General features: G+C 38.0%; 1 protein-coding gene across 4 annotated transcripts in view; it reads right to left on the bottom strand.

Moving 5' to 3' along the window:
- Gria3 (glutamate ionotropic receptor AMPA type subunit 3) overlaps window positions 1-19,383 on the bottom strand; it is a 303,860-nt gene that overhangs the window by 208,356 nt on the left and 76,121 nt on the right. The window lies entirely within an intron of this gene.

Raw genomic sequence — 19,383 nt, 5'->3', positions numbered from 1 at the left:
TCTACCAAAGGAAATTATCCTCCCTCTGTGTGCCCAGGATAAGATCTCAGAGCCAGGGAATGTTTGTAAATGGACTCTCTCATTTAAATAAATCCCACTTAAATATTTATCAGATCATGAATATGCATGTTTCTCTCTCTCAGTGCTGGAAAGAGAACGGGCATGTAATTTTTAGATGGCACATAAATAATGTAAGGGAGGAAAAAGAGATCTTTGTTCTGTGTTGACTGTGTATTTACAGCATCTCAAGAGGTCTTGAAATAATGAACTGATTTTTCCCTTTGCCAGCCTAAATGTTCACTTGCAACTTCACCTTTTATGTCTTTAGGGTGATTTGCACACATTTGTTTCCCCAGGGACAATTTCTGAAAGCAAGAAAATGAGGGGATCAACTTTCTGTGATTAATGAGTGACTTAACCATGACAGCCTTTCCTGGCTTTCTTGTGACTGGCTGCAAGCAGGGCTGGTCCTGCACTTGCTGTTAAGATGCTCAAAGATGAAGGCCCACAAGGTACTTCTTAAGAGATCCAAGGATGCAGTGATGGTCTAGCACTCTCTCTCCAGCCACAAGGACTTGAACTTGACTCCAGTCAAAGGGAATAGAGTTCTAGATCAAAGAGAATAGGGCGGTTTTAATGAGACACAGGATCGGATAGAATATGGCCAAGGCCCCAGAGTCCTTCTGGTGGAAGGAGGTACAAACAGACATCTATGACTTTGTTCATCCATTTGTCTGAGAACCAGCTGGGACTGGAGCTCAGGGTGTGAGCAGGTGAGAGAGAGAATAGACCCTCACTCCTGAGTTTTCTATGCTGGGTTCTGTGTCCTCAAGTAGCCTCTAACAGCTGCACATTCTTGGCTTTGAAATTAGGCATGATGTGCTTGCTTTCTGTATTTCTCCGCTCTATCAGTATGAAGCATTGAGAGTGCTAGCTTATCTTCCTGCCCTAAAGCATCTTTAAAAATAACATCTCTTCCTTGTTAATAGGCGAGCTGAAGGTGGCTGTCAGGATGGAGCAATAGGAATAATACTTGAACTGGGAGTTAGGAAACACAGTGTTTGTTACCAGTTCCACCATTTACTAAGTATGTGGATGTTGAGAAAATCACTTAACCTTTTCATGCCTCTACTTCCTCATCTGTAAAATGAGGATCCTGACAGTATCTCCCTGGTGAAACTGTTGTGACCATTAAAGGAGATGATGCATGTAAGATGCTTAGTGAAAGCCTGTTACATAAGTGTTCAGTCAAGGATGGATATTAGTCTGAGGAAATGCTTATTCATTAGCCCTCAAACTTTCCCCCAAAGCCTGGCTCTTTCCTGGTCAGTGAGAAAGTAATCCCTTTTCTTGAAGGTGTGCAGCAGTGTAGTGGAAATTAAAGATTTTTATGACAAGTTATTTGGAAACCTGGCTAATAGTCCTGCTTTCACTCTTCATTAGCTATGTGACCTTGGACAAATCATTCCCCTCTTTGGGAAAATGGATTTGATTAATCTGTAAATGAACAATGATACATCTTTTTTTTCTCATTGGGGTGATGATTAAACACATGGGAAAAGTGTCTGGAAGTGAAAAAAGGCAGGTTTTATTTTTGACTACATTATGATAGTCAAATATTCCTCTATTTCAATAAATTGCAGCTGAGTAAAATTTTTGACCTCTTAGTCACATATTGGCTCATATAATGAAAGCAAATAGTTTATGGAAATACTTCTTTGGTTTCAAGCTGCGACATTCATAGGGCAAAACTGATGGGTGTTATGAGCAGAAATACATTCCACCAGCGTTAAGTAGTTTATCGGTAGTTATAGGGAATTATGAGGTCAGAGAGAAGGTAGTGTTTTCCTCTTGTTTTTGTATTTTTCCATATTACCTTTTAAGATGCCTTAATTGGAAGGGGAAGCAGCATCTATAGATACAATGTAAAAAACACATACGATTCTATGAGAAAGTACAAATTGCATGAACTTTTCATATTTTCTGTAAAGGCAATCCCTAGAATGATGAATGAGGGAACATTGGTCAAGATGTATCGTAGTTATAAACTGACATGCTGAATTGAAACCCCTTTGTACAACTACTTAGATAATAAAATGATTTAAGAAGATTTCTACTTGATGATTTTGTAAAGTAGTTCATGTTGATGATTTTGTAAAATCACCATTTGTTTAGTATATATGCTTATCAGATACTACACTAAGCCTTTTCACAGATCTCATTTAATTTTTCAAATAGTCCAGAGAAGTGCATAGTATAACCAATAGCCATTAATAGCTACGCATAGAAGTTGCTGTCCAGGACTACAAAATTGATTCAGATTAGATCTAGACTTGAATACAAAGACTTGCCTCATAAAAACAAGAAAGAAAACATGTTAAGACTGCTTGGGAGGTAGGGGGCTTAAGATAAGGGATCTGGGAAGTCGGAATTGGGAAGATATTGACTTTAAATGTCTGATGACTGTTGATGAGAGTAGTTGATAATCTATCAGTTCATCTTTAAGACTAGGAAATCCATGTCATGTCCATAGTCCTCTAACTCTCTAATTGTGTCCTTTGCTTTCCTGTCATAGCATTCCTTAGGGATGATACATAGAAATGACTAGGCCCATTCATCCATATGGAAATGGACTTAGGAAATGGGTCTGAAGGTGAAGAAACTTGGAACTAAAGATATGGTCATTCCTCCCAATTTCTAATATGTAGTAGTTTAAGCCAAACCAATGTAAGACTATAAACTTAGTTTTGGGTCCCGATTCTAGGATTCATTATGTCCTATGAATCTGGGGAAGCATAAAATATTTCAGAAAAGTTGTACACTGTGCTTCTGTCAGCTCATTAAAAATGAAAATATAGGTATATTTTTGGTGGAGATAAATACTTCTGGACTTTCAAAAGAGGCTGTTCAACTTCAGTTGGCTTTAAGCATTTCTATTTGGTGGGAATCAAGAGTAAGCCATTCCTGTTTTATTGTTCTCAAGAAACATGCCCAGCCTTGTTGCAGTGGCCCACACCTGTAATCCTAGATACTGAAGCGGCTGAGATCTGAGGATTATGATTTGAAGCCAGCCTGGGCAGGAAATTCTGTAAGACTCTTACAGCCAATAAATTACCAAAAAAAAGCTGGAAGTGGTGCTTTGGCTCAAGTGGTAGAGTGCTAGCTAGCCTTGAGCAAAAGAAGCTCGTAGATAGTGGCCAGTCCCTGAGTTCAAGACCCAGGGACTGTCAGAAAAATAAATCCCCACTTAAACTACAAAAAGCAATGATCTACCTTTTGCAATCATACTATTTTCTGTAGGAATAGGCTTAGCCTAAGCAATAAGTGGGGGAAATAATAGCTAGCTATGAAGTCAGGATGGTAGAAAACAATTGACCCTTCTTCACCAGTATTGCAATTCCAGTAGCAAGGTTTCTTTCCTTTGGCCTGAGGTTGTGTGTATGTAGTTACTAGAAATACAAAGCTATCTGAGAGTGGCAATGCTTCTGCCGTTTCTACTTCCATGCAATATAATTTTCTGAGGTCCTTTTCTGGGAACAAGTTCTTGTTCAGATGGAGGTGAACCAAAATCATCACACTGGAAAAAAAACAGAAAGGTGGCCTTAACACAAAAAAGAGACTAGCTAGGATAACAAGGATCTTCATTTGATGTCTCACAGATATTCCTTTTTGCTAAGTCTGGTAAGAGCACAGAGGTAGTAAAAAATACTTAAAGATGTAGTGTGCTTGGAACTGTTCTAGGTACCTTTCATAGATCTAATCAATACAATAAGGTTATGAGTTACAGAAAATTATAACTGTTTTGAGAGTAAGGAAACAGGCATGTGGTACGTGTGCCTTGGCCATTCTTCCAGTCACAATATGGTCCAAGGAGTACACCACAGGAGTTATTGGTCTGGTTACCATTTGTAAATTATTCCCATTTAATTCAGGGGCTTATTGACTTGCTAATTGATGCAAGGAATGGATATCATTGGCTGGATCCTCTGAGTAGGTTGAATACTTGCAGAACATGGGAAGCTACATTGACTCAGTTCAATTGGACTGAGCTTTATACAAAGCATTATGAGTCTGTGGGCATAAAAGGATAAGCTCTTCTGCTGGCATCTTAACCACTTATCTGCAAAGCAGTTCCTTTAGCTTTAGGCAATTTCCTCAGCATTTGATTTTAGCTTATACCATTATGCCATTCTTCTATATTCCAGTGAAATACAGTACAAAGTCCATTACCATCATTATGCAGATAAAAGAAGTGAGACAAGGTAGAAAAGGCTTAACATTATACATCTGGTACCAGCCTTTAGAGTTTTGGAATCATACTTTTGAAATAGAATTACAGATCAGGAGACTCACCAACTTGACAAAATATGGAGCCAATTCATTTTTTAGAACTTGATACCAAAGACTTAAGAACCTAAAAAATCTTTCCAGCTTGACATGTCTAAGATCATTTTTAAAATGCTACTATTCAGCACTGTGTTACATGGATAAAAGCAGTAGGATAAAATGTCACTTATTAAATCCGTAGTTTCTGCTATTGAAAAATTTCCACTTCACAGATGAACCACAATACACATTTACATTACTAGGAATCCAGAAATGGAAGACAATGGGTAGTTTTTGGTAAATAGTACTATCCTGTTCCTTTCTGTACTGCACCAAGTGGAAATCAGTCATTCTTTCTCAGTATTTTTGGAAGAAATATCTTTTTGCTAACAACTTCTCAAGAGAGAAAGTGACCTGACTAATCTTTGAAAGTCTTTTTTTCAGGCTTTTAGATGCATAAAATGCTTTCTTGGAATAATTCAATAGTTTGCTTGTGGGAACCTTGAAATGTTTATAAGCCCATGCACTTCTTTTGAGTTTCATAAGTTATATAATGCTTCACAGCAAAGCTCTTTATCAAAACCTATTGGGCTTACAAGTGTTTATTGTTTTTTCTCAAGTTATGGTTTCAGAAATAGAACTGGTCATTGTATGATCAGCAGTAATTGTTTTGGAAGCCTTGACATGACCCCATTTCTCATCAGACTCAGGATCCCTCATCTAATTCTATTTCACCATATGATTGTTTCGTATCCTATTTGCCTGTTAATATTTCAAAAGGGTGCTTCATACCTTGTGGGAATTTTTAACGAAAGAAATGTCTGGGAAAAAAAGAAGAAAAGAAACATCTGAAAGATCTCTCTCTGGAGAATATCCCTTATTTTCTTATGCTTGATCAAGACAAAGGAGGCTAGAACCAAGAAAGATAATCTATTATGTAGAGACACCATTTCATGTCCAGAGAAATGCCTTTTAAATTATGTGTTCATTTTTCTGGTATGGATAACTGAGAAGTGAAATGGATAACTGAGAAGTGATGACGTTAGCTCTCACCCCACTTTTTGGGGTGTTTTATGTTTGTCACATTGCCTCAACAGACACTTTAAACTAATTTGGCTCCTTTAGTTTTCTACCGGGAGTTATCGATACAATAGTGCTCTTGTCTTCAGAGAATTCATGTCATTTGTATAACACGCAGTTTGTAACAATGTCTATACTATAGAGTGCTAATGACTCTGTTGGTTGAGACTGTGAAAATATGGAGAGCCCTGCAGATTTTTCCTTAGTCAGAATCTCTTAGCTAAGGTTTCCAAAATCAAAATATTTATTTTGTTTCTGAATTGTTTGCACCTGGGAAATTATATTTGTGGCATGGTGTTTGGGCCACAGAAGGACTCAAAATCAGGTTTAGGGCTGGATGTGGTGGCTCATACATATAATCCTAGCTATTCAGGAGGCTGAGATCTGAGGATCATAGTTCAACGTCAGCCTAGACACTAAAGACCATGAGACATTTATCTCCTGAAAAATCACTAGAAAAGGGGATGTGGGATTGTGGCTCAAGGATAGAGTGTTTGCCTTGAGCTGAAGAGCTCAGGGACAGCACCCAGGCCCAGACCCACAAAACAATCAGAATTAGTATGGCTTATAGGACATAGATTACTGTTTGATGCATGATTTGAGAACACACTAAAACTACACTGCATAGGATGTTTGTACTAATATATTTCATTAGTCATTTAAGGCTTCTGTAATTCCATGTTTTGTTTTCAGTTGTAGTTCCCTCATGTACTTATTCAATTTGCAGTAATACCAGCCCAGAACTCTATTATAATTAACACTGACCACAGTACTGGCAGACACGAATAAGATAACAATCTTTATCTTCAAGAAGTTTAGCCGCAGTACTTGTGGCTCACTCCTGTAATCCTAGCTTCTCAGGAGTCTTTCCATTTCCTTACAAATGGGGCGATGCCATTCTTTCTGACAGCAGCATAGAATTCCATTGTGTATAAATACCACATCTTGTTGATCCACTCATCAACTGAGGGTCATGTGGGTTGTTTTCATATCTTTGCTATGGTAAATAGTGCTGCAATGAACTAGTGGATTTAGTATGTCCTTGTTTCTGGACAATTTGGTAAATACCAAGTAGTGGAATTGCTGGGTCATAGGGGAGCTCTATGTTTTGTCTTTTGAGGAACTGTCATACTGCTTTCCATAGTGGTTGAATGAGTTTGCACTTCCACCAACAGTGTAGTAGTGATCCCTCCTGGCCACATCCCCTCCAGCCTCTGTTGTTATTAGATTTCTTGATCATGGCCATTCTAACTGGAGTGAGGTGAAATCTTAGAGTTGTTTTGATTTACCTTTCTTCCTCTCTCTTTCTCTCTTTCTTTCTTTCTTTCTTTCTTTTTTTCTTTCTTTCTTTCTTTCTCTCTCTCTCTCTCTCTTTCTCTCTCTCTCTTTCCTCTTCTTCTCCTCCTTCTCCTTCTCCTTCTCCTTCTCCTTCTCCTTCTCCTTCTCCTTCTCCTTCTCCTTCTCCTTCTCCTTCTCCTTCTCCTTCTTCTTCTTCTTCTTCTTCTTCTTCTTCTTCTTCTTCTTCTTCTTCTTCTTTTCTTCTTCTTCTTCTTGCCAGTCCTGGGCTTGAGCTCAGGGTCTGAGCATTGTCCTTGGACTTCCTCAAGGCTAGAACTCTACTACTTGAAACTCAGCACCACTTCCACCTTTTTTTCTATGTATGTGGTACTGAGGAATCAAGCCTGGGTATTCATACATTCTAGGCAAGCACACTACCAATAGGCCAAACTCCTGGCCCAATTTGCATTTCTTTTATGGCCAGAGATGTCGAGCATTCCTTCATGTTTGACTAGAGTTTTGAAAGATATGATGTCTTGGTGATTTTATGTCAGTGTGTGGAGGGGGGTTACCGTCTACACGTGGGGAAATTCAGTGAAGGGTCTGAATGTTACAAAGAAGACACACTATGTGTAAAAGAGCAAAGGGAAAAAGAGGCAGCATACGTATGCCATACTGAAAGTTTCACATGTCTACAGCATAGAGTACTACTGGGTAAAGGATGGGTAGAGATGAGGCTAAGAATGTTATGGTAGGATCTAAGATCCTACTGAGATTATTGGGATTCTGGTGAAAGCTTTTTTTGTCAGTCCTGGGCCTTGAACTCAGGGCCTGAGCACTGTCCTTGGGCTTTCTCAAAGCTAATGTTCTACCGCTTGAGCCACAGCACCACTTCTGGTCTTTTTCTATGTATGTGGCTCGTAGGAATTGAACCCAGGTCTTCATTCATGCTAGGCAAGCACTCTACCACTAGGCCAAACTCCTAGCCCCTGGTGAAAGTTTTAGGCAGGAGATAGTTGTGATGGGAAGGTTGCTGTTTGGCAATGATTAAGTAGCTAAAATTAGAGAAATTACTTGCCAGGAGAGTGCAAGAGATAGATCATGGGAGCCTGGGTATGTGGGGGAATAGTTGTAGAACTACAGAAGGTATAGTAATGGAATGTGATATATAAAGAAAATGTGAAGATTAAAGAATGAGAATTTAGCCAATGGAGCATAGCAATTCATTTATCTTGGAGGATTAGGACAGTAAGGGAAGGTTTTCTGAGGAAGATGAATAAATCCATAGTTTAAAATGCTTACTCTACGGTCCATACAGAATACCAAGCCTAGTGTTTTGTTGAGGAAAACAGACATATAAATTTAGAACTGGGGAGGGGGAAAGGGGTTAGGGCCGCTAGAAAGCTCTTGTGAAATTGTAACTCTTTTGCCTAGCATGACATTTTGAATTTTTAGAGCAATTGTATATATTCAAGAAACATTTTAAAACTCTAATTCTAGAATTCTGACTTTTTCATAAGAAATACTCTTTTCACTCACTGGAGATTGCTAATAATTATAAGGCCACATTACAAGACTTTGAATGGTGCCCACAGTAGAGTGAAGGAGAGGCAACTGCTGAGAATTCACATAAACCATGGGAAAAAATCACATTAGAAATATCCCTTTAATATCTGCAGGTTAACAGTCTACCAACCACATACTGTCTTCTTTTCTTCTCTACTTCACAATGTCCTAGAAAACTTAAGAAATGATCAAGAAGAAATATATGAGTATATGAATATTTCCTTGACATTATAGGAATTCCACTTGATAATTCTTTATTGGATGAGGGATTCTGTCTTGTGCAATGGAGAACATGTAGCATTTTTGGTCTCTGGCTTGTTACCAAACTAATACATAAGTGGTTAGTTGCATCTCCATAACCTTTGCTAAGAGAATTCATTTGATGAGGAGTTCTACTTTCACTATGAATGGCAGTGCCATAAAGCCTACAACATTTAACAATTTAAAAGAGTTTGTCTAGATTCTATTCATTTTTATGTCTATTATGACCTTCTAAACTGTGAACTTAATAAGGACAGACACTTGGTTTTATACATTTTTATAATCCCAGTTATTCCTTGATACCTAATTTTAATTGCAGAATGTTGAAGCCCACGCCCTCATTTTAGAGATGAAACATGAGAACCAGAAAGGCTTGATCAATATTATACAGCTTTGTGGTGACAGAGCTAGGCATAGAAGTAAAGTTCTTCTTTGGTGATATTTTACTTTAACACCTTTGTTGGGTTATTCACCTCTCATGACAGGATGTTCTTCATGTATGGTGGCAAAGATTCTGTCCTTTTCCAATATGTTGCAAGGTTTCTGTAAGCCTCCTTTTTGACTAGTCCTCAATCTTGGCCTATAAAGACTTACAGAGAACACTAACATCCCAAGTGTTCGTAGCCATTCCTGAGGGTGTCCATAGCCCATTCTAAAATGTCTGTCTGAGAAAATTCAAGACTGCCAAAAGAATTTCCTATTTGTTCCAATAAATATTAGAATAAAGGGCCTGTGCTTTGCTGGCTTTGTGGGATGTTAAACCTCCCTTCAAAGAGTGCCAGTTAACAAACCTGGATGAGTTTCTTATATACCAGCCCCATCTTCCTAGTATTTGTAATTTTTAAAATTACCTTGTTCTCCTGAGCTCCTATTTATTTCTGTCCTATTCTCTTCCTCTACAATCCCAGTCACTTCTGCACAGATTGAAAGTGAATTCAGTTTGTGTTGAACTATTTCTTTATTGAAAAACTGTATTACTGATTTAAATCTGTCCTCAAAATTGTAGTGTCCATCTGTGTTTTTCTTGGACAGTAACAGAGATTGTGATTATATTAGACTAAACAGAATGTTCCTAGAGAATGTTTCTCTATTTCTAAGCAATCATTCCTACCTCCTAGGTTCATACTAGACTCCAGATTATCTTTAAAAACATGGGACAGAAAGGCATTACTCTGTGACTATATGTATTTAAGAACATAAATGTGGCTTATGCTAGTAATCCTAGCTACTCAGGAGGCTGAGATCTGAGGATCAAGGTTGAAAGCCAGCCCGGGCACAAAAGTACCCGAGACTCTTATCTCTAATTAACCTCTAGAAAATGGGAAGTGGGGCTTGGCTCAAGAATAGAGCGGTAACCTTGAGCTGAAGAGCTCAGGGACAACACCCAGGCCCAGGGGTAGGGTGGTAGCCTTGACCTGAAGAACCCCATGACCCACACCAAAAAACCCCATAAATGTGGCCTCAAATTTACTGTGCAACTTTTGCCAACTTCAGTTTAGAGCGATTTCCAAATATCTCTGTTGCCCTTAATAACTTAGAATATATCTGTTTTCCAAGATTCCCTGAATTCATCCAAGCCTTTATTTGGGGGAGAAGGGGAAAGCTATTTATATTTTTAGTCAAATCTACCACTTGGTGTAATGAATTCCATATGTTTCCTCCACTTTCTACCTGCTGTGAGGAGTAGAGCTTTCTTCATTTGTCCTAAAGTCACCTCTGTGAGCATTATGCTGGTAATACATGCAAGCAAACACACAATCAGATATCCGTGCATGTGATTTAGTAGGGAAAAAAATGACCCTACTATTAATTGTCATCGTTGTTTACAAGCATATTAAAAATTCAAATGAAAGGGAGCTGAAGTAATGCAACTGAAAGCAAACACAGTTGCAGCTAATTACCCCAAGGAGAAAGAAATAAATCCTTGAGAAAAGGGAGCCAGCCCTATTGATACAGGAACCTGTGGAAATAGATGGGAAGCCTGTTATGGGAATCAGTACTTAGCCAAATGCTGCCAGCCTTCAGTGAGGTTGAAGCATCGTCTAAAAGTTCAGTGTGGCCCAGGAACATAACCTGTCAGCCTCCTTCCCTGACATGATCTTAATTAGCCTCCATTCTACTGCAGAGAAAGCCCGCTGAGGCAGTTAGCACCAGAGAATTAATCAGATCATTTGTGGAGTCGACAAAGCAGGACAGCAGCCTACACTGGCAACGTATTGATTGGAAAAGATCCAGAAAGATGGGAAATGAAGTCCTCTATTTGTGCCTTTCTCTTTTCTCCAGAATGAGAATACAGAGTCTGTGCTTCACTTTAACCTATATCCTTGGCCTCCTTCCCTGGTCCATATTCTGTTTCCTTAGCATCTGCACCGTTTTCAGCTAAGGCAAGCTAATGCCAAACAATGTGCTTGACTGCAAGAGAGCGGGAGAGATTGCTGTTGATTTTGTTGCAAATTGTACTTTTGCTACAGGGATTAGTTGGGAAAATGGAATATTGCCAGTATTACCCTCCCTCTCTTTGTTTACTGCCTATTTTCAACAGCCCTATAATTGCTTTCCATTTAGTAAAAGGAACATTGTTCCTTTTTTGGTTTTTCTTTTAATTGTGTTTCTTGCCCTGAGCTCTGACGTTTGAGAGCATTGATGGGAATGCCATGTTGTTTTGGTTCTAGATACCAACCTGGCTTTGCTAATTAAGACAAGGTCATTGCTAGTGAAGGTTATTGTGTGGTGGGCTTGGAGAAGCTTGTTATTTCTTTCATGAAGCCTTTCCACTAGTCTAGCTTGCCTGTCATGAACTCTTTCTTCTTAGATCTCCCATAGGATTTGAAATCATTAGGACAAAGTCTTGCACTTGTATTATTTGTACTAATTCTTGCTTTCTGTCTCTCTGATTATGATGTAAGCTGTTCAGAGACTATCATTTATTGAACATAGCTATAAGTAGGTACAGTAAGATACTCAGTGAATGTTATGTTTGTTCACTGGCAGCCTCCTGAGAAGTTCCTGTCACAATTCCCTGGCCCTGCTGCTTCCTTGGCATCATAGAAATCTAACTAGATAATTCATTATTGGGAGAGAAATTGTGTCTTATGCAATCTAAAATATGTAGCATTCTTCTCAGCCTACAAGCTAAAATATCTAGACATTGCCAAATGTCTGCAGAGGAAGCAATATTACCCTCTTTTTCTAATGAAGAGGACCATTCTACAATTGTAATCAAATGATGATAATTAAATTTATTGAACACATTACTACATTCAACTTGATATTGAAGACTTGGTATATATTCTTTTGGTACATCTCCACAATTCTGCTTTGGCTTTAGCTGTTGTCTACAGAGTGCTAATGGACAAATCTCAAAGTCACAGTTGCACACCTAGTCTACAATATATTTTGTCCTTTTCCTCAAGGAACATTTAGAAGAATCTTTTGATGAATCTCTCAAGCCCCAACTCAGAATTTCTAGGACATTTCATTCAGCTACCCTTTAATAATGTAAACAATACTCATTCGTGGAAAAGCAGGTATACAGCTTACTGAGGGTTAATTCCTCAAGGAACTTGATGAAAAGCAATGGAAGGTCAGAGAAGAAGCAACCTTGCCAGCTGTCACCTCCTTTTTTTTTCAGAGATGTGAGTACTGTTCCAAACAGCTAATGCACGGTAGGGGGCCTAGAGATCTATTTCTTTTGCTCAAATGATGACCTTTTAGCTCAGGGGACAAAATGTCTTATCTAGCCATCTGAAGTAGCGGTCATACCCTAAATCCTGACCAGCTGTCTTGCAAACAAGGCAGTTGGACACAAGAAAGACAGGGTAAAAGAAGGCCCACAAGCTACCGTGAATTTGTCCTTCTAAGCAAGGGAGAGATGAACTCAATGCACGTCTCCTGACAGCAGCATCATCTCTGCATATGAAGAACAACTGAAGAGGAAATATTTGGCATTTTGGCTTAATGTGTTTTTGGAGCGGAATGTAGTTCTGGTTGTGAGGTCAATTCAACCTCGAATTCACTGTCACCAAGGAGTTAATGATATTATTGAAAATAGTTATGTCATTCGACAGTGAAATATTCTACTTATGGAAATACCTTTATAGGAAAACTGCTTTTGTGAGTTTGAGCTGGAAATATTACAGTAAACAGGATCTAATCACAGCAAAGCCTTTTTTCAGCTTTGCATGACAGCTGTAAAATATGACAGTATTTATTAATAGTCGCTGCAGTCTAATCTGCAGAGCTACAGCAAAATATGTTAAGCTACTGAGAGAACAATTTCCACAGTAACTAATATTCAGCTTTTGGAAGGATAGTTTAATGTCTTGTGATTCTCCCTCCCCGCCAACCACCCAACTGATGGTCCAACTCCAGGAATGAGCTACTAAGCTAATAGCCTTTGTGAGAGGAAGTGTTTAAATGATAATTTATTTCAAGAGCTGACAACAAATTGCTCGGCACTTTCTCTTTTATGCCCCAAAGCAGTCAAGGATGTGCAAATCGAAGTATTAAAAATATGACAGCTTCAGTATTTTCATTTTCAATGAAACTCTCATTATAGATGTATGTATAGTTTTTTATTCACAATCCAGTCCAAATAGTCATTCACTATTATTATTGTGCAGGCTCTCAAGATGCTCTCATAGCTGAAGACTCATCACAATAGATTTAGGCAAGCTACAGAAACTACCAAATATCTCAGGTACTGTCAAACCTGATTATTGCTTCTCAAATAAGGGAATTTAGTATCTGACTCTCACAGGATAATGGACTCTCTGGGCCTTCCTAATTTATTCAGATGTAAAAGGTAGCTTGAATTTCAAGAAAAAAAAACTCTCTTGACTTCACTTTTCCCAGAAGGCAAGTGGACATGACTAGAATTAGAGCCATCTGTTACCTTTGGATATCCTTTAATTAGTCCTTAGAGTGGAGAAGGAAAAAAAATGCAGTGTGTGTGTCTGTCCGTCTGTCTGTCTTGTTTTCTCAGTGAAGAAACATTTGTGCAGACAGTACTTGATAGGAAATTTCAGATGTTTGTGATAGCAACCCATTGTTAGTCATGCCTTCTTTTTTCTCCAACCGGATATTGTCCCTTAGTTATAAGGACTTGTAGTTTAAAATTTTTCTCTCTTCTAGAAACTGTCTCTGCCATAGTAATGAATAGATATATGAGTTTTCTATGCCCCATAATCAGGTATCACCACAAAACTCTATTTCAAGTCTATTTAGTTGCATTAAGAACTTGGCCTTTTTTCTGCTTTTACCTGCTTTGACTTATCTGCTCCTTAAACTGGACTTTTGACCTTCTGTCTACCTGGCAGTACCACTACTACTACTACTACTACTACAATGTATTGTGTTAATTTGTGGATATCATGTTTTAAAAATAAAATTGTTATCTGGATTGGTTGCATAATGGATTACATCTACTAGGAGATAGGCCGATTAGAAGGAGTGTAAGTACCAGATCCTCTGAGGAATGGCTAGGAGGATCATGAAAGGAAGAACTAGCCTATGTTTTCAAATGTTGAGAATGTAGAAGGCGGTATGTCAGCCAGTGTAAAATGAAGCCTGTGAAATGGAGCAGACCTAGGATGAAATCTGATTTTATTACTTTGGAACTGTGTAAGTCTACAAACCATCTTTTAATATTTTTTATGCCTTGGTCTTCTTAGTTGTAAAATGCAGGAATACTGTAAGGATTAAGTATGACAATGCATAAACTCAAAGCTTCCTGCATAACAAGTAGTTACAAAATTGTGGCTGCCCTTATGAAACTAATACAATCTAAAGAATAATAGGGATTTTTCTGATTTGTACTAGTTTTAGATTGGGTATATGCATATTTGTGAGGAGAAAGAAAGAAAAGGAAGAAAAAAGAGAAAAGATGAACAAGAATAAGGAAAAAGAGAAAGGGCAGGAGACCCAGTGAGTGACTATGTGCTTTCATTGGGAAAATAGAATTGAATGGAGGGGAGGTAAGTTGTTCGGAATGACAATGTGCTGGAAGGTGTGAGGAATGTGAAGCACTGCTTTTCTCTCAGTACAGTCTGAATCCACTCATTCTAAAAATATTTATAGTCCTCTGAGGAAAGGCCCTTTTCTCCTTGTCATGGGGAATCTCTTTACGAGTTAAGCCTTTCAGGACCTTCTAAAATTTGCCCATCTTCTTAGCTATCTGACAACCTTTACTTTTTTTCCCCAAGGTACCTGCTCTAATGAATACAAATGTCACTAGTGGGTTTGTAAAATATTTTTTTCGGGCCCTTGAGATAAATCATTGTTTCTGCAACAAGCTTGTCAACCTCTCAAAAGCAGGACCTAATTCTGCTTTTAAATCCCACCAGTAGACTAGCACAATATAGCACTGGGGAAAACTCAATAATTGCTTGTTGACTGATGGGATAATTGGGATAACTGCCTGTGTTCCTGCCACAGCCTTGGAGAGAAAAAAGTTTTGTTAGAAAGCTGTTGACTTCTCCAGAGTTACTTGGAAACTGAGTGGGGATTTTTCAGGTTGAGAATGGGTGACAGCAGGAGTTTAATGAACACTGAGTAGAAGGTTGGGACTGGGTTACCTCAAAGAACACCCAGAGCTATTATCTTATTATCTAAGCCAAGAGTCCCAGCTGGGCCAAATTCTTTCATCTCTGTGGGCTGTGCCATTGAAGCCAAGGAGAATTGTCAGGTGCACTAGAGTCTTTTAAGTCTAACAATATTGTGTTTGTGGGAAAATGTTTGTTCTACCAAGAAGTAAGTTGCTTGTACCCAGAAGATAGGCCTGGTAGGAAGAAATGACCATCTCCCTGGGAGATGGTTTTAGAAATTTCTTTGTAAAAAGTCATGAGACCAAACTGGAATTGCACTGACTGGTATCTCTAACTTAAAGCTGACAGTAGAATAGTGGTTGAATGGTTAGAGGCTTAGCAAGGAATGTTGGGAAGTTGGTGGGCATTCACTAGAAGGAATAAGTTCTTTTCCACAGTAGGGTTGGTTAACAATGTGTTGTATATTTAAAAACAACTATAAGAGAGTTCAGAATGTTCTTACCATAGAGAAATGATAAATGATAAATGTATGAGGTGACGGATGTGCTGATTATCTTGATTTGGTTAATGCATAATATATGACATGCATCAAAATACCACACTGTGCTTCATAAATATGTACAAATATTTCAAATTAAGGGTATATTTCCATAGAAGTTATTTGCCTGAATAGAAATTTCGTCTTCCCTGGATACGTTAACACAAATCATTAGTAGCCATAATAAACTAGCACAGATAAATTGATAAATCTGAGCTCTTGTTACTTAGCAAGGAAATGCTGTTAATCACAGGGAATAAAATGAAGGACAAGAATGTTTCTATGGATTGGGGCTGGGAGTTTGGCCTAGTGGTTAAGGTGCTTGCCTAGCATGCATGAAGACCCGGGTTCAATTCCTCGGTACCACATACATAGAAAAAAGCCGGAAGTGGTGCTGAGGCTCAAGTGGTAGAGATCTAGCCTTGAGAAAGTCCAAGGACAGTGCTCAGGCCTTGAGCTCAAGCCCAGGACTGGCAAAAAAAAGAAAAAAAAAGAATGTTTCTATGGAGGAACAGAGGAAGGCTGGAATGGAGTTCTTGATGTTTTGCTCCTACTTGTGAGGGCATGTGTAGAGATATGCTTTACTTATGAGGGTTGGATAAATAAGGAATACAGGAGAGGGTACAAAGAAGCCAGAAAACAAACTTAGTCAACCTCATAATTGTCCCAAGAAATGACCTTTCATGTCCATAGCACCAGCAGTATAATTTTCACCTTTGTATTAATGAACCAAGATGGCATTTTGTAATGTGGAGCAATGACCTGTAAACACCAAATCAGACCTTTCCCAACAGACAGAAATCAAAGTAGAGTCCAGGAATCCCTGAAACCCATTCAGTGTTTTTGATTTCAGAGAAGAAAATGTACTTCATGCTATCCACTTTTAAAATGACCTGAGTTTCTCAGGTCCTCATTCATCTCTGCCCTTACAGAGCAGAGTCTTTTGTATATTTAGCTTATTTGAATGTAATTATGGATGTTCCCTTATTTTTCTCTTCATATTTCACAACTCATGTAAAGCATTCTAATAGATGGTCATTGTAGTAAAGCAAAAACAGGAGGATAAATAACTTTGTTAAATAGTTTAAAGAATTATACTGATTTTTAAAATTGACTTGTTTTCTTTTCCTTCTTTTCTCTCCCTCTTTTCCTTTTCCAACCCTCCCTCCCTCTCTTCCCATCTCCTTCTTCCTGTTGTATAAGCTATTATCATTATTACCTCCTGCATCACCAAAATGGTTTTAATTATTTCCCTCCTTTTACCATATTCTATTCTCTAAAGAAGCATAAATTGAGTCATGTGACTTCCTGTTTAGAGTCTTCCACTGACTTTGCATTGTGGAATCCACACTCCTGTTCATACTGTATGGTTATGATATGCCTCCTCTTTATTTCTTCCCATCTACTTTCCACTGTGCTTTAGACACACTGGTCTTTCAGTTCCATGGGATATTACTACTACTTTAAACTCTTTTTCATTATTCTTCATATGGCTGCTTCCTTCTAATCTTGCTATATATAATATGTATCCATTATATGTCTATATCATATATACATTATAGATACATTATATACACCTTATTTATGTTGTATATAATGAACAGGTGAATGAATCATTGTGTACTGGAATGGTCATGGAAGGCTTTCTTTTGGGGAGCTAGATTTTGAGGTGGTTTTTAAAAGTGGAAGCATGGAAATAATTTTCATAATCAACATGAATGAGAGAATTTCAGTAGTAGTAGAGATGAAGTTGCTGAAACAGGTGTGGTTCATGCATATTTCAACAACAGTGTTAAGTGGGAGTTGCCAGCAGTGGGAGGTTCTTATGGGTAGGCTAGAGAGAACAGGTTGGTTAGTTGGTTGATCTACAATCATTTTGAGTCATGAACAGACTGCTTTTGCCCCTAAATGTGGGCAATAGGCAGACATTAAAAATTTTGGAGCATGTTTGTGGTGCAGTGCTTTTAGAAGATTTTCCAAGAGAAAAATTACTCTAAAAAGTTTATGGAAAGTGCTTCTTTAAAATAAATTACATGAGACATACCAGCTGAATTCCTACAGAGGAAAGAAATACCATATTGATTTACATGAGCCAGAAAGGTTTCTTTTGGCTCCAAGACCATATAATTGTGTCAGCTATTTAGTGAGATGATTTGAGAAAAGTCACTGGGTTAAGAAATAGACACAGTTGTCATTTCTTTTTTTCTCAAATAGATATTTAATGAGCAAAGATGGATAGGAAATGAGGAGACAACACATTAATTGTGTTCTCTGCTTCTGAGTAAATGAAAGTTATAAAGTTAGGAGAACTAAGCTTTAGTTTTTCATAAGTTTCAGGAAAGAAGCTGCTGATTATCTAGATTCATTTTTGAAAACTAGATTGCCATGTTCTAGATTGCATTACATACAGTATAGAGAAATAGGCTAATTCACTCACAGTGTTTGAACAAAATTGAGTATATTAAAAGTTAAGCAACTTAAAAATTAGAGCATTCAAACTATTTTGGTACCCTAGTTAAGGAGGCTCTTCTGGAGGACACAGAGTTCCATCCTGAACCTGTACTTTGTTCTTGCTCTTTTCTTCTCCCCTAGGTCCCCTTCATTCTTTCTTGTAATAAGCTGCTTACCTATTCTCAGCTAGATACTGTTGAAAGATTTCTTTGAAAACTACTCTTCTGGAATGTTACCTTCTCACAATTCCTTACTTTTTTTGTCCTGGGTTGTAGTCAGGTCCTGGGTACTATCCCTAAGCTTTTTTTTTGCTCAAGGCTATTTGCTTTATCACTTGAGCCACAGTTCTACTTCTGGCGCGCATGCCTGTGTGTGTGTGTGTGTGTGTGTGTGTGTGTGTGTGTGTGTGTGTGTGTGTACACTTAAGGATTCCTAGATAGGATCTAGTGATGCAGCAAAATGAGAGTAGAGTGAAGAGTACTCTGGTTTCCCAAGAGCAAGCTGGTCTTCGAGTTCAGTTACCTAGAAGGACATTATCTCCAAGTACCTCTTCCCTAGGAAGACACATTTTCTCCTCCTTTTCTGAGTCTGGAATATCCAAGTCAGAGGAAATCATACTAATTCTATGACCAGAGTTACAGGTAAGTGTCTGATAAAAGAACATTGTCTTCTGAAATATCAAGGTGATAGGGTCCCTTGGTTTTCTTAGGGAAGCCCTTACAGACAACTGAGTTTAGGAGTTTGTTTAGCTGAATTAAGTGGTGTTTCCTTTTACATAATTAATGAATACATTATTAATATATTTTCTATAAATTGTTTATAATCAGATGAAATTTTGGAGACTGTTTCAATGGAATATATCCTCAACATATTACCCACTGTTAGAAAAACCATCCATACTCAAATCCCAGTTTAGAGAATCTTCACTCATTATCTTTATCAGATCATTGTTAAATTCTTGTTAACTATAAACCTAGTTTGATCTGGTAGAAGCAGAGGACATTGTCACCAGTCTCACATTGTTGGCTCAACTGCCAAGTGAAAAGCTCATTTCTTTTTTTTATCTTTGTGATTGTTGTTCTTTTTTGTCATAAAATTTTTATTGTAATTAATAAAAGGGTTACATTATATTCACCAGATAGAAGGTGCATTACTTCACACACATTGATACCCCTTTTCATGTTTTGGTCCCCATTTCCCTCCTCCCACCCCCACCCCTCATCTTGTTTTCCTCCCTTCCGTATCCTATTTCAAATAACCAAATAAACATAATATACAATATATCAGATAACAAGGTAAAATACTGTAACAATATGAGGTAACCAAGGGACAGTAAAA

The sequence above is a fragment of the Megascapheus bottae genome, chromosome X, assembly GCF_031878675.1.
Source record: "Megascapheus bottae isolate mThoBot1 chromosome X, mThoBot2.hap1, whole genome shotgun sequence".
Lineage (NCBI taxonomy): Eukaryota > Metazoa > Chordata > Mammalia > Rodentia > Geomyidae > Megascapheus > Megascapheus bottae.
The sequence above is the reverse complement of the archived record's forward strand: the minus strand, read 5'-3'. Positions and strand labels throughout refer to the sequence as shown.